Source organism: Bubalus kerabau, chromosome 1 (genome assembly GCF_029407905.1).
Source record: "Bubalus kerabau isolate K-KA32 ecotype Philippines breed swamp buffalo chromosome 1, PCC_UOA_SB_1v2, whole genome shotgun sequence".
Lineage (NCBI taxonomy): Eukaryota > Metazoa > Chordata > Mammalia > Artiodactyla > Bovidae > Bubalus > Bubalus kerabau.
The window spans coordinates 131,387,592-131,403,181 of NC_073624.1; the positions used below are offsets into that span (position 1 = coordinate 131,387,592).

The following is a 15,590-nucleotide window of genomic DNA, read 5'->3' on the forward strand; positions in this document are numbered from 1 at the left end:
TTTGTAGAGAGCATATATAAGGGTCTCATTTTTGTATTCATTCAGCCAGTGTGTCTTTTGGTTGGAGCATTTAATCCTTTTTTGTTTAAGATAATTAGTAATATGTATTTCTTATTGCCATTTTGTTAAATTGTTTTGGATTTGTTTGTTTTTTTTTTTAATTTTATTTTATTTTTAAACTTTACATAACTGTATTAGTTTTGCCAAATATCAAAATGAATCCGCCACAGGTATACATTGGATTCGTTTTTGTAGGTCTGTTTTCTTTCCTTGCTCTTTTGTTCTCCTGTGATTTGGTGACTGACTTTAGTGTTGTGTTCGGATTCCTTTTTCTTTTTGTGTATAATTTATTGTAAGTTTTCAGATTGTGGTTACTGTGAGGTTTTTTGTTTTGTTTTATTTTTTGGCCACGCCATTTGGCTGTGGGATCTTAGTTGCCTGACCAAGGATCAAACCTGGACCCACTGCAGTGAAAACAGAGTGGTAACCACTGGACCACTGGAGAATTCCCACCATGAGGTTTTGATATAGCAGTCTACTATACTAGATTGTTTTAAGTTGCTGGTCACTTAATTTCAAATGTGTTCCTAATATTCTGCATCTGAAGTCTTCTCTTCTCTTGATTGCTGATCTTGATACCATATTTATGTGTGAATATTTTCCTACCTTTACTATATGTTTGCCTTTAGCAGTGAACTTCCTCTTTTATAATTTTTTTGTTTCTAATTGTAGCATTTTCTTTTCCATATGGAAAAGTTCTTTAACATTTGTTGTAAAACTGGTTTCGTGGTGCTGAATTCACTTAGCTTTTTTTTTCTTTTTGCTTGTCTCTGAATTTTTTGATTTCTCTGGCAAACCTTAACAAGAGCCTTGCTGGTTAAAAGTATTCTTGATTGTAGGTTTTTCCTTTTCGTTACTTTAAATATATTGTGCCAGTCTCTTCTGGCCTGCAGAGTTTCTGCTGAAAAATCAGCTGTTACCCTATGGGGATTCCCTTCTATGTTATTGTTGCTTTTAATATTTTCTTTTTGTCAGTTTGATGAACATGTGTCTCAGTGTGTTCTTCCTTGGGTTAATCCTATTTGGCACTCTTTTCACTTCCTGGACTTGAGTGTTTCTTTTTCCATGTTAGGAAAGTTTTCGCTATTATCTCTTCAGATATTTTCCCAGGCCTTTTCTCTCTCTCTTCCTTCTAGGACTCCTCTGCTGCAGATGTTGGTGCATTTATTGCTGTCCCAGAGGTCTCCTCGGAGAAGGCAATGGCAACCCACTCCAGTACTCTTGCCTGGAAAATCCCATGGATGGAGGAGCCTGGTAGGCTGCAGTCCATGGGGTTGTGAAGAGTCAGACATGACTGAGAGACTTCACTTTCATTTTTCACTTTCATGCATTGGAGAAGGCAATGGCAACCCACTCCAGTGTTCTTGCCTGGAGAATCCCAGGGACGGGGGAGCCTGGTGGACTGCCGCCTATGGGGTCACACAGAGTCAGACACGACTGAAGCGACTTAGTAGCAGCAGCAGAGGTCTCCTAGACTGTCCTCATTTGTTTTCATTCTTTATTCTGTTCCACAGCACTGATTTCCATCAGTCTCTGCCTTCCAGCTCACTTACTTGTTCTTCTGTCTCATTTACTCTGTTTATTCCTTTTAGTGTCCTTTTGATTGCAGTTATTGTATTGTTCATCTCAGTTTGTTCTTTAAAGCTTCTAGCTCTTTATTAAATGTTTGTTGTACCCTCTTAGTCTGTGCCCCTAGTCTTCTTCTGGGATCTTGGACCATCTTTACTATCATCACTTTGAATTCTTTTTCAGGTAGATTGCCTGTCTCCACTCTGCTTAGTTGTTCTTCTCGGGTTTTACCTTGTTGCTTCCTCTAGAATTTATTTCTCTGATGATGTCTCATTTTGTCTTAACTTTCTCTGTGTGGCCTCTGACCCTCAGGCTGCAGGATTGTAATTTTTCTTGGTTCTGATGTCTGCCTCCTGGTGGGTGAAGTTTATCTTGGTGCTTGTGCATTCTTCCTGGCAGGAGGGACTGGTTCTTGCCCACAGGTGGGTGGAGCTGGCTCTTGTCCCCCTGGTGGGCAGGGCCATCTCAGTGGGAGTGTTTATAGGCGACTGTTGTCTTTGGATGACTCGGCAGCCTGTCTGCTGATGGGTGGGACTGTGTCACACCTTTTTGGTTGGTTGTCCTGAGGTATCCCAGCAGTGGAGCCTGGGTCTTGGTGCCAAAATGGTGATCTTTGGGAGAGTTCACACTGGTGAGTATTCGTTGGGGCATCTGCAGTCAGTGTTTTTGCCCCCAAGGTGAGTTACTGCCAACCCCTGCTCCCTAGGAGACCTTCTGAGACCTGCAGGTAGGTCTGGCCAAGGCTTCTGTGGAGTCGGTGCTTTGCCCTGGGGGTCCCAGTACACGTGAAAACTTGTGTGTGCACTGTGGGGACTCCTCTTGATGCCAGACTCCCCAGGGTGGGGACCACGATGTGGGGCTCAGAACTCTAACTCCTATGAGAGAACCTCTGGGATGTAATTACTTTCCAGCTTGTGAGTTGCCCATCCAGGAGGAAGGGATTTTGCCTGTATTGCAAAAGTGCCCCTCCTACCATCTCATTGTCTTTGGGTATAGAATATCTTTTTTGGTAGGTTCAATTCTTTTTTGTCAATGGTTGTTCAGCTGTTGTGATTTTGGTGTTTTCATGAAAGGAGTTGAGCTCAAGTACTTCTACTCTGCCATCTTGTCTCCAGCCTCAGCTTCTGTTATTTTGAACTTTATTTCTTTTGATTTATGGAATATTTTTCTCTATCTATGGAGAATATCTATCTATATCATTCTAATATTCTTTCCTGGGAAATCCCATGGACAGAGGAGCCTGGTGGGCTACAGTCCATAGGATCACAAAGAATTGGACATGACTGAATAGAATCTGATTTATGATCTTAATTGACTAATAGATTTACTGTGTGTTGAACCTTTCTACACATAGTAACTCATTTAATTCTTAAAACAGCCCTGTACTCCTAATATTACTGTATTTTACAGATGGGGAAACTGAGGTTAAGTTGTCCAGTTCTCCCATAGCTAACATGTAATATTTTTATCCAGCCAACTGGCTGCATATAATATCCATATAACATTAAATAGGAACAAATGTAGCCTAAATTCTTACTTATTTTTCAGTATTCTTTCAGTTTCAGGACAAAGAATCCCAGCTCAAACTCATATGAACAAAACAAATAATTTCATGGTTCATTGAACTGGACTAATGAAAGGTTTTAAGCATAGCTGGGTCAACTCTGCTTTTCTGTTTGGCCTTGTTCTAGACAAGTTTTTCCCACATAGTGGCAAAGGTGTCCCTCAGTTGTCCAGGTTTAAGTGGTCCTTTTGTTTTAAGGTTTTGAGAAAGAAAGAAAGGAATCCTCTCTTCAAGGGCCCAATTTTGACTCAGAACAAGTAGACTGCCACTTCTCTCCAAATAAGTTTTATTTGGGATCAGCAGGGAATTGCAGCTCTGGGACGGCCATGTGCAAGTCCCTGCCCTGCATGAAAAGGAGAAAGTGTTTATAAAGGGAAGCTGGGAGGGCTAAATAATCAGGGTCAGCGGTTTTCCATTGGCTGAGGCCTTTCAGGAAAAGGAGTCTTTCATCTTGTTGGGCTGTGCTAAGATTGCAGGGCATGAGAACTCCTCCTTTCTGATCTATTATTGAAGTTTCTGTTTAGTTTTTTTGCAATGTCATTTCCTGGAAGATTGGCTCTGCCTGGGCAAGGATCTTCACACATGGACCAACTGCTGTGTGCAAAGAAATGGGGGTAATGAGTCATCAGACTGGCTGTCCTGGGCCGTGTGTGTACTCCTGTAGTGGGGGAATGGTAGCCCACTAGACAAAACACGCTTCCCAAAAGGGGAAAATGTTTGGGCTAAAGGAGGCAGAAAATAGGAAAAACCACTTTGGCAACATAGCGGTGACTCTTGTTATTTCGTTAGGTGCCATTCCCAAGTTAGGATTCTTCCAGTTGTAAAAGATAGCAGTTAGTTTTAGAGAAATTGCTAAAATTTTGAAAGAATATTGTGCAGTTAAAATAAGGAAAGTGAAAGTACTTTGCCCAGTTCTGTGATTTATTTTCAATCGTATGCTTTGTTGTTCCTCTCATATCCTTCAGTGTACTTAATTGATTATTTAGGTAAAGACCTCTTCACAGTCTGATGAAGGCTGTAAACTCCTTAGAATATTTTTAAATACAGAAAAAAGAGGATATCAGGATTTACCTGTGGTCCAATGGTTAAGAATCCGCCTGCCAGTACAGGAGACGTGGGTTTGCTCCCTAGTCAGGGAAGATTCCACATGCCATGGGGGACCGAAACCCACGCATCACAACTACTGAAGCTCGTAAACTCTAGAGCCTGTGCCCTGTGACAGGAGAAGCCACTGCGGTGATAAGCTGCAGCACTGCAACTAGGCAGCAGCTCCCCCTCACCACTGCTAGAGAAAGCCTGCACACAGCTGGGAAGACCCAGCACAGCCAAAAAAAGTTTTACAAAGAACTGGGGAAAAAAAAACCAAAACCCTAGAATTTCATACGAAATCATTTTTGTGAAATAAAGTTATCAAAATGCTTTAAAAATGATAGTATAATAGTATGTGTGTTTCTTTTTTTGTTTTGTTCTCGGCCGCTCTGTGCCACGTGTAGGATCTCAGTTCCCCAACCAGGGATTGAACTGGTGCCGCCTGCAGGGGAAGTGCAGAATTTTAACCACTGGACTGACAGAGAAGTCCCTTCACTGTGTGTGTGTTTTACTAATATAGTAAGTAACACTCTGGTGGCAGGTGTAATAACTATTATAATTTCAAAGTGGTGATGAATGTAACATTTATTTTGAGATAGCATACACTTTATTTAGGAAGAGACATTGTGGCAAAGGCTCAGTAACTGAACTTGTGGTCTCAAGGGTCCTTTCTAGGAAGATATATGCAGTACTGTGAATGTCACTAAAACTTGCTGGGATAGGCTTATTATTTGAATGGAAATATATCTTTGTTCAAAACAATCCAACATAAGATTTGTGAGATTGATAGTGTATATCAGGAAGATAAATATACTTGTTTGCAGCCAAGAGTATTGGCATTAGAGTGTTAAGCATAAATGAGAAAAGGAGAGAGAGAAAGAAGAGATCTATAGATCATACGATAAGAGGGAGAGTAAGGTTGTTGCTCTCCAGATTGTAAAAGTAGCACAAAAATAAGACAGAGGTGTGATGGACGATTTCAGTGATCTTAAATTCTAGCAGGGATCCTTTCCTTCCTAGGGACAAGACCATTTTTTTTTTTTTTTTTTGAATCATTGCAGATGGTGACTGCAGCCGTGAAATTAAAAGATGCTTAATTCCTTGGAAGGAAAGTTATGTCCAACCTAGATAGCATATTCAAAAGAAGAGACATTACTTTGCCAACAAAGGTCTGTCTAGTCAAGGCTATGGTTTTTCCAGTGGTCATGTATGGTTGTGAGAGTTGGACTGTGAAGATAGCTGAGCACTAAAGAATTGATGCTTTTGAACTGTGGTGTTGGAGAAGACTCTTGAGAGTCCCTTGGACTGCAAGGAGATCCAACCAGTCCATTCTGAAGGAGATCAGCCCTGGGATTTCTTTGGAAGGAATGATGCTAAAGCTGAAACTCCTGTACTTTGGCCACCTCATGCGAAGAGTTGACTCATTGGAAAAGACTCTGATGCTGGGAGGGATTGGGGGCAGGAGGAGAAGGAGATGACAGAGGATGAGATGGCTGGATGGCATCACGGACTCGATGGACGTGAGTCTGGGTGAACTCCGGGAGTTGGTGATGGACAGGGAGGCCTGGTGTGCTGCGATTCATGGGGTTGCAAAGAGTTGGACACGACTGAGTGACTGAACTGAACTGAACTGAAGTTCTTGGAAAAAACAAAATGAGAGAAAAGATTCCTTTGGTTTGAAATCTCATTGACAAGGAGGAAGAAACAAGTGAAGTAGGAGACCCTGAATGTTGTGGGAAAAGAAACTACTGTTTTTGAGTGTCTCCAGACAAAATGTTGAGTATAATCAAACTGTGTTTTGGGTATCAGGAAAGTATATTTTAAAAACAGAGAATTACCATACTTTTAGGATTCAGTGTCCCAGTCAAAGCTGAATCAAAGTTCTGTAAAATCTAAAATTTGGGGGTCAAATTTTAAATTATTTTTAAAATTCTAGTAAAATACAGACTGCTACTGCTGCTAAGTCGCGTCAGTCGTGTCTGACTCTGTGCAACCCCATAGATGGCAGCCCACCAGGCTCCCCCGTCCCTGGGATTCTCCAGGCAAGAACACTGGAGTGGGTTGCCATTTCCTTCTCCAATGCATGAAAGTGAAAAGGGAAAGTGAAGTCGCTCAGTTGTGTCCGACTCCTAGCGACCCCATGGACTGCAGCCCACCAGGCTCCTCCGTCCATGAGATTCTCCAGGCAAGAGTACTGGAGTGGGCTGCCATTGCCTTCTCCATAGCAGTGTTAAGTACGTTTATATTATTGGTCAGCTATCAGTACCATCTGTCCTCAGAACACTGTTCATTTTGCCAAATTGAAACTGTCACCACTGAACAACTCATTTCCCTCTCACCACAGCATATGGTAGCCAAGATTCTGCTTTCTGTCTGAAGGTGACTACCCTAGGTACCTCTCTTAAGTGGAATCATATGGTATTTTTCCTTCTATGGCTTATTTCACTTAGTGTTGTTTTTCTGAGATTCATTCATGTATCATGTGGTAGAATTTTCTTCATTTTAAGGCTGAGTAATCCAGTGTGTATATATACTGTATTTGTTTTATCCATTCCTCCATCAATGGACATTTGAGTTATTTCCCCCTTTTGGCTGTTGTGAATAATACTCCTGTGAACATCTGGGTGTGCACATGTCTGCTTATGTCTCTCCATTCAGTTTTTTTCAAGTTATTTGAAGATGCAGAAAACAGTTTAGATTTTAAAACCCAACTAAGAAAAAGATCAATAAACCAATAGGAAATTGACAAAGGATTCTGAACATGCAGTTCACAGAAAAGGAGATCAAAATTAATAGATGCTTAGGTCTTCTCATAAGAGGAAATGCAAATAAAATACATATTTCATTTATCAGACTGACAGGTAACTAAAAGGGTGTTAATATTCTGTGAAGGGCAAGGTTGTGATGATATGGGGGCTTATATACAGCTAATGGAATTATAAATAGGGTCAGCCTCTAGAAAGGGGCGTTTATAATCACTTATCAGAATTAAAAATGCACATACCTGTTGACTTAACAGTACCCATTTTGAGAATGTTTTCTACAGATATTTTTGCACAGCTGTAAAAGATAAATATATAGGTTTAATCCTTGACATATTGTTTGCAGTAGCAAAAACTTGGAAGTAACCTAAATGTCCATCAGCTTGAAGACTAGTTATATAAATTGTTCAGTTCAGTTCAGTCACTCAGTCGTGTCTGACTCTTTGTGACCCCATGAATCGCAGCACGCCAGGCCTCCCTGTCCATCACCAACTCCCGGAGTTCACTCAGACTCAACGTCCATCGAGTCCGTGATGCCATCCAGCCATCTCATCCTCTGTCGTCCCCTTCTCCTCCTGCCCCCAATCCCTCCCAGCATCAGAGTCTTTTCCAATGAGTCAACTCTTTGCATGAGGTGGCCAAAGTACTGGAGTTTCAGCTTTAGCATCATTCCTTCCAAAGAAATCCCAGGGCTGATCTCCTTCAGAATGGACTGGTTGGATCTCCTTGCAGTCCAAGGGACTCTCAAGAGTCTTCTCCAACACCACAGTTCAAAAGCATGTTATATCTATACAAATCCTATGCAGCTATAAAAAATTTAAACGCTCCTGATATGGCTCTGGATAAGTCTGTAGGATGTATTATTGAATGAAAATACAAGGAATAGAATCACACATATAGTATGCCATCATCTGTGTAAAGAAAGAAAAGAATATGTTTGCTTATATGTGCATAAAATATGTATGGAAGTATCTATAAGATACAAATAAAGCTGTTGTCAGTGGGAAGGGAGAATGACTATTCAAAATTTAGGTGCAAAAGATATGCATAGAAAAAAGCAAAGGGGATTACTAAAATAGAGGAAGAGAGAGTTCTAAACCAATGACTTAGACCCTCTAACACACCTCTTAAGAAAAATAGCAGAACCTCAAAGTCAACATGTGAAAAAACTTAAAAGCTTGTAGGATTGATTTAGACTAAAAAGTAGTATAAGAAAACCAACTCCTTGGGTATAGTAACACATTTCTTTCTTTTTTGTTGCTTTTAGTAATATATTTTTTAAAAACGAAATGTTAAACTATTTTTTGGCTGCGCCACTTAGCCTGAAGGCTTAGTTCCCCAACCAGGGATTTAACCTGGGCCCCCAGTAGTTGAAGGTCAGAGGCCTACCCACTGGACTGCCAGAGGTCCAAATCCTAAACATTTTTAGATATATATAAAAAAAGAAAAATGCAATAGTCTTCCTTATCTGTGAAGGTTATGTTCTGAAACAACCAGTGGATTCCTGGAGCTGCAGATAGTACCTCTAATTATAGTGTTTTCCCCTCAAGTTTGTTTATGAATTAGGCACGGTAAGAGATTAACAAGAATGATAACATAGAACAATTGTAGTCATATAAAAGTAATAAAAGTTGTGTGACTGTGGTTTCTCAGTCTCAAGATATCTTATTACTGTAAAAGTTTAATGCCTTTTTCATTTAAGCACTTATCATGCATGTGGTCAAATTGTCAACATCTGTTGGATCATAGAAAAAGCAAGAGAATTTTAGAAAAACAGCTACTTCTGCTTCATTGACTGCGGTAAAGCCTTTGACTGTGTGGATCACAACAAACTCTGGAAAATTCTTAAAAGAGATTGGATACCAGACTACCTTACCTGCCTCCTGAGAAACCTGAATGAAGGTCAAGAAGCGTTAGAACCAGACCTGGAACAACAGACTGGCTCCAGATTGGGAAAGGACTATGTCAAGTCTGTATATTGTCACACTGCTTATTTAGCTTCTATACAGAGTACATCATGTGAAATGCTGGGCTGGACAAAGCACAAGCTGGAATCAAGATTGCCAAGAGAAATATCAATAACCTCAGATGTGCAGATGACGCCACCCTTATGGCAGAAAGTGAAGAAGAACTAAAGAGCCTCTTGATGAAAGTGAAAGAGGAGAATGGAAAAGTTGGCTTAAAGCTCAACATTCAGAAAACGAAGATCATGGCATCCGGTCCCATCACTTCATGGCAAATATATGGGGAAACAATGAAAATAGTGACAGACTTTATTTTTGGGGGCTCCAAAATCACTGCAGATGGTGACTGCAACCATGAAATTAAAAGACACTTGCTCCTTGGAAGAAAAGCTATGACCAACCTAGACAGCATATTAAAAAGCAGAGACATTACTTTACCAACAAAAGTCTGTCTGGTCAAAGCTATGGTTTTTCCAGTAGTCACGTATGGATGTGAGAGTTGGACTATAAAGAAAGCTGAGTGCCAAAGAATTGATGCTTTTGAACTGTGGTGTTGGAGAAGATTCTTGAGAGTCCCTTGGACTGCAAGGAGATCCAACCAGTCCATCGTAAAGGAGATCAGTCCTGAATATTCATTGGAAGAACTGATGTTTAAGCCGAAACTCCAATACTTTGGCCACCTGATGTGAAGAACTGACTCATTGGAAAAGACCCTGATGCTGGGAAAGATTGAAGGTGGGAGGAGAAGGGGGCGACAGAGGATGAGATAGTTGGATGGCATCACTGACTCAATGGATGTGAATTTGGGTAGGCTCCAGGAGTTGATGATGGACAGGGAAGCCTGGCGTGCTGCAGTCCATGGGGTCGCAAAGAGTCGGATATGACTGAGCGACTGAATTGAACTGAAGCCTTCTTCTTCCCCATTCCTCCTCTGTTTGATTGACAGGATTATGTCTCCTGACTGACTGTATTTTGATTTCAGTGAAACATTTCACAAGTTCATGACATGCTTGAATGTGAGGTGGGTAATAGAAAGGCTTGTAACTGAAAAGTGTTAACGCATGGGTTTCTGTCTTTGGTTAGAGTCTTATATTCTTTTCTGTCTTCGTTTTTACAAAACTACACAGGAGAGATAGTTAATATGTTGGATTATTTGATGTTTAATATATATGAATGTAAAGTTCTACATTTATAATAATGATATAATGTATTAAATTCCTGCCTCAAACATTAGTTATACAAATACAGAATAGAGAAGGCCTGATTTGAAAGCTCTTGATGAGAATTCCTGAGAAATAAACAAGTAGATTTTCTCTTGGTGTCAGTGATAGTACTTCTTTTTTGATGAATAAGTTGGTCATGGCTGTCTAGAGTCTTAAGTATATTTATTTACTTGGAATAATTGTCTCAAGAATTTTTCCTATGAAAATATTTAAGAGGATACTAATAGTTTTAAAAGATATTTTTAGCTGTTTTCTTTGGAATAGTAAATAATAAAAACATAACAATAGAGAAGAGATTAAATTGTGTTATCTACATGACAAGAGTAAATTAGTTACTATGATTCTGTGGCTGTATAGAAAAATGTTGGCAGAATGTTAAATAGAACAGAAATTATATATCTGTTTCTATTGTAATGAAATTCTGTTTACATGTTAATGAGACTTGAAAGGACTTTTAAAACTATTGAGAACTGTTTTTTAGTGTAATGTAATAATATATGCATGCTCAGTCACTCAGTTGTGATCGACTCTTTGCAACCCTGTGGAGTATGTCCTCCAGGCTCCTCGGAGTCCATGGGATTTTCCAGCCAAGAATACTGGAGTGGGTTGCCATTTCCTATTACAGGGAAGGTCATAATTAAATAGTGAAATTTAAACATTTTAATTTTGTGATCAGAAAGTGATATAGTTTATTTCCTTGCAGTCTTCATAGCGAGCAGCAGTCTTTCCCATGAAAAGGAGAAAAAGTGAAATGTAATATTAAGCTATATTATTAGAGGTGTGATGTTCAGACCATTGAACCCACACAAGTCATCACATTTGGAATATGGTTTTAGTTTTAGGTGTTTTGCTTTTGTTTCTATTGTAGTGTAGTTGGTTTACAATGTTGTGTTAGTTTCCGGTGTACAGGTGTTGTCATATTAAGAAAAGAATCCGTAAATGAATCATGGAGGAGATCCTGAAATTCACATGAGGATGGAGGTGGGAATGTTTACCCTGTTAATGGGTTTTAGACTGTGGGGACAGGAAGAGGAGAAAGGGGAAGTAATAATATAATTGACACCACCCTTATGGCAGAAAGTGAAGAGGAACTAAAAAGCCTCTTGATGAAAGTGAAAGAGGAGAGTGAAAAAGTTGGCTTAAAACTCAACATTCAGAAAACGAAGATCATGGCATCCGGTCCCATCACTTCATGGCAAATAGATGGGGAAACAGTGGAAACAGTGTCAGACTTTATTTTTTGGGGCTCCAAAATCACTGCAGATGGTGACTGCAGCCATGAAATTAAAAAGACGCTTACTCCTTGGAAGGAAAGTTATGACCAACCTAGATAGCATATTCAAAAGCAGAGACATTACTTTGCCAACAAAGGTCCGTCTAGTCAAGGCTATGGTTTTCCTGTGGTCATGTATGGATGTGAGAGTTGGACTGTGAAGAAGGCTGAGCGCCGAAGAATTGATGCTTTTGAACTGTGGTGTTGGAGAAGACTCTTGAGAGTCCCTTGAACTGCAAGGAGATCCAACCAGTCCATTCTGAAGGAGATCAGCCCTGGGATTTCTTTGGAAGGATTGATGCTGGGGCTGAAACTCCAGTACTTTGGCCACCTCATGCGAAGAGTTGACTCATTGGAAAAGACTCTGATGCTGGGAGTGATTGGGGGCAGGAGGAGAAGGGGACGACAGAGGATGAGATGGCTGGATGGCATCACTGACTGGATGGACGTGAGTCTGAGTGAACTCTGGGAGTTGGTGATGGACAGGGAGGCCTGGCGTGCTGCGATTCATGGGGTCACAAAGAGTCAGACTGAGCGACTGATGTGATCTGATCTGATCAAATATTTAAATGTCAGCTGGAAAAGGGAGTAGTTGTTTCTTATAGCTGTAGAGGGCAGTACTAAAATCAGCGGGTGGAAATGACACCAACAGGCTGTGGAGTCCAGGGTGGACCAGTGACTAACATCCAGTGGGGCTGACAACAGGATACAGGGACTTACTGGGTGACTGGCCAGAGGGAGAAGAAACCAAGGCATAGGGCACCATGACAAGGAGCCAGTCTCTAGTTCCTTACAGAAGGTCACAGTATAAAGAAACAATTACTAGAAGAGTTAAGAGACTAGACAGGATCATCAAAAATACATAATGCAGGGAATTCTCTGGTGGTCCAGTGGTTAGGAGTTCAGACTTTGACTTCTCACGGCCCAGATTCAATCCCTGGTTGGGGAACTAAGATCCCACAAGGTGCAGGATGCTGCCAAAAAAAAAAAAAAAAAAGAAATCATGATGTAGAACCAGTTACTAACTGACCTTGGCTACCATATAACGGATGATCTCGGATCCTGTGGGCACAACATACAGATGGGAATGAATAGAATTGTTACTAGAGATCAAGTAGAATTGAGCAGGTGAAGGAACTTTAAACTTTTCTAAGTTAATTATATGTATTAAAGGAAAATGAGGATGACTTCCTCATGTCTCCTTTTCTCACTTCTGCCGTTTATGCCACTTGGTTTCCTACTCACCAGTTGACCACTGCCCCTTTCTTCTTATCCAGACATCTTGCTATGAGCGTGATCTCTAAAGTGGTCTCCTTAGGCCAAGCCCCATCAAGAACTTCAGACTGATTGTGAGGCTTAGTTGTGAGTGTCTGGGTTTGGATAGCCCACATGCACTCTAGTTCAAGGAACCAAGATTCGGACTTCTACTTTAACTTCTTGTAGGAATGGTGGTCTATAGTGACCTTACTAGTTTTTCTCCTTGGGGACTAGAACTTCACATCAGAGCCCTACCTACTGACTAGACCTCTTAGCTGCATGACTCCACGTGTGTCTGAGCTTGCTAAACCATGGCTTCCCCACACCTGCCCTCATCTTCCTGTTGACTTTTCTTCAGATTATCTGAACTGTTTTGCTTCTTCCCACCAATTTGAGGCTCTGGGCTGATTTCCCTTTTGCTTTTCAAACCTGCCAGGCAAGTTTAGATCTAGATGTTGGCTCCTTCTGACTGCCCTGTCCGCCCATATTTATCTTTCTTACTTTGTTTTTGTTGTTGCCCTTTGATAATCAAACTGTCAAAATTCAGCCTCCCCTCCCCTGCGCCTTTTTTTTTTTTTTTTTTCTTGCAGTACTTGCCTTATTGCAGTGTGCAGTGTTCTGGAATCAAACACAACATCTCAAGAGGTTTGCCTGTATTTTTTTTTTTTTATCATTTATTTATTGTTTTTATTAAATTGAACTATAGTTGTTTTACAGTGTTGTGTTAATTTCTGCAGTACCACAAAGTGGTTTAGTTACACACACACATATATATTATATATGTATACATGCATTCTTTTTTAAAATATTTTTTTTCATTTTTGTTTATTATAGGATATTGAATATAGCTCTTTGTGGTATACCAGTAGGACCTTGTTTATCCATTCTGTATATAAAAACTTAACATCTACTAACCCAAGGATTCCACTCCATCCCTCCCCCTTGGCCACCACCAACTTGTTCTCTGGGTCTGTGATTCTGTTTCATAGATAAGTTCATTTATGTGATATTTTAGATTCCACATACAAGTGATATCATGTGGTATTTATCTTCCTCTTTCTGACTGACTTCACTTAGTATGATAATCTCTTGTTATGATAATCTCATGGATAATCATCCATGTTGCTGCAAATGGCATTATTTCCTTCTTTTGGACTGAGTAGCATTCCATTGGGAGAAGGCAATGGCACCCCACTCCAGTACTCTTGCCTGGAAAATCCCATGGGCGGAGGAGCCTGCTAGGCTGCAGTCCATGGGGTCGCTAAGAGTCAGACACGACTGAGCGACTTCACTTTCACTTTTCACTTTTCACTTTCATGCATTGGAGAAGGAAATGGCAACCCACTCCAGTGTTCTTGCCTGGAGAATCCCAGGGACGGGGGAGCCTGGTGGGCTGCCATCTATGGGGTCACACAGAGTTGGACACGACTGAAGTGACTTAGCAGTAGCAGCAGCAGTATTCCATTGGGAGAAGGCAATGGCACCCCACTCCAGTACTCTTGCCTGGAAAATCCCATGGACAGAGGAGCCTGGTGGGCTGCAGTCCACGGGGTCACGAAGAGTCGGACATGACTGAGTGACTTCACTTTCACTTTTCACTTTCCTGCTTTGGAGAAGGAAATGGCAACCCACTCCAGTGTTCTTGCCTGGAGAATCCCAGGGGCAGGGGAGCCTGGTGGGCTGCTGTCTGTGGGGTCACACAGAGTCGGACACGACTAAAGCAACTTAGCAGCAGCAGCAGTATTCCATTGTATGTATGGACCACATCTTCTTTATCCATTCATCTGTTAATGGGCATTTAGGTTGCTTCCATGTCTTGGCTATTGTGAACAGTGCCGCTGTGAACACAGGGGTGCATGTAACTTTTTAACATATAGTTTTGTTTGGATGTATGTCCCAGGGTGGGATTGCTGGATCATTATCATTACTGATAATCCTGTTTTTAGTTCTCTGAGGAACCTCCATACTGTTTTCCACAGTGACTGCACCAACTTACATTCCCACCAGCAGTGTAGGAGGGTTCCCTTTTCTCCACACCCTCTCCAGCATTTATTATTTATAGACTTTTTAAGGATGGTCATTCTAACAGATATGAGGTGGTACCTTATTGTAATTTTGATTTGCTTTTCTCTAATAATTAGTGATGTTGAGCATCTTTTCATGTGCTTATTGGTCATCTATTTCTTTGGAGAAATGTCTCTTTAGGTCTTCTGCCCAGGTTTTGATTGGGTGGTTGGTTTTTGTTGTTGTTGATGTTGAGTTTTATGAGCTGTTTGTGTACTTTGGAAATTAAGCCTTTGTTGGTCACTTCATTTGCAAATATTTTCTCACATTCCAGAGGTTGTCTTTTTGTTTTGTTTATGATTTCCTTTGCTGTACAAAAGCTTGTAAATTTGATTAGGCTCCATTTGTTTATTTTTGCTTTTATTTCTAATGCCTTGGGAGACTGAAAGAAAACATTGGTACAGTTTATGTCAGAGAATGTTTTGCCTGTGATCTCTTGTAGGAGTTTTGTGGTGTCATATCATATTTAAGTCTTTAAGCCATTTTGTGTTTATTTCTGTATATGATGAGAGTGTGTGTTCTAACTTCATTGATTCATATGCAGCTGTCCAACTTTCTCAACACCACTTGCAGAGTCAGGGGGAAAAGCCAGAAAGAATAAAGGAAAACCAGGTTTTCCTCGGATTCTTTCTTAGAGGTTTCTTCCCTTTCCCTTTTAAATATTATATTTCCCCAGAGTTCTGTCAGTGATCGCTTTTCTTTTCACCTGGTACACTTCCAGTCTCATCCACTGTTATACTGAGGTGATGACTCCCAAATACACAG

At 40.6% G+C, this 15,590-nt stretch overlaps 1 protein-coding gene across 3 annotated transcripts in view; it reads left to right on the forward strand.

The window, feature by feature from the left end:
• Positions 1–15,590, forward strand: part of TBCE (tubulin folding cofactor E) — a 91,508-nt gene that overhangs the window by 12,341 nt on the left and 63,577 nt on the right. The window contains exon 2 of one of the 3 annotated variants that reach the window (XM_055588704.1): positions 4,687–4,801. The exons of the other annotated variants lie outside the window; for them this stretch is intronic. The gene's annotated coding sequence lies outside the window, so the exon portion shown is untranslated. The remainder of the gene's footprint in view (positions 1–4,686; positions 4,802–15,590) is intronic. 3 annotated transcript variants of the gene reach the window in all.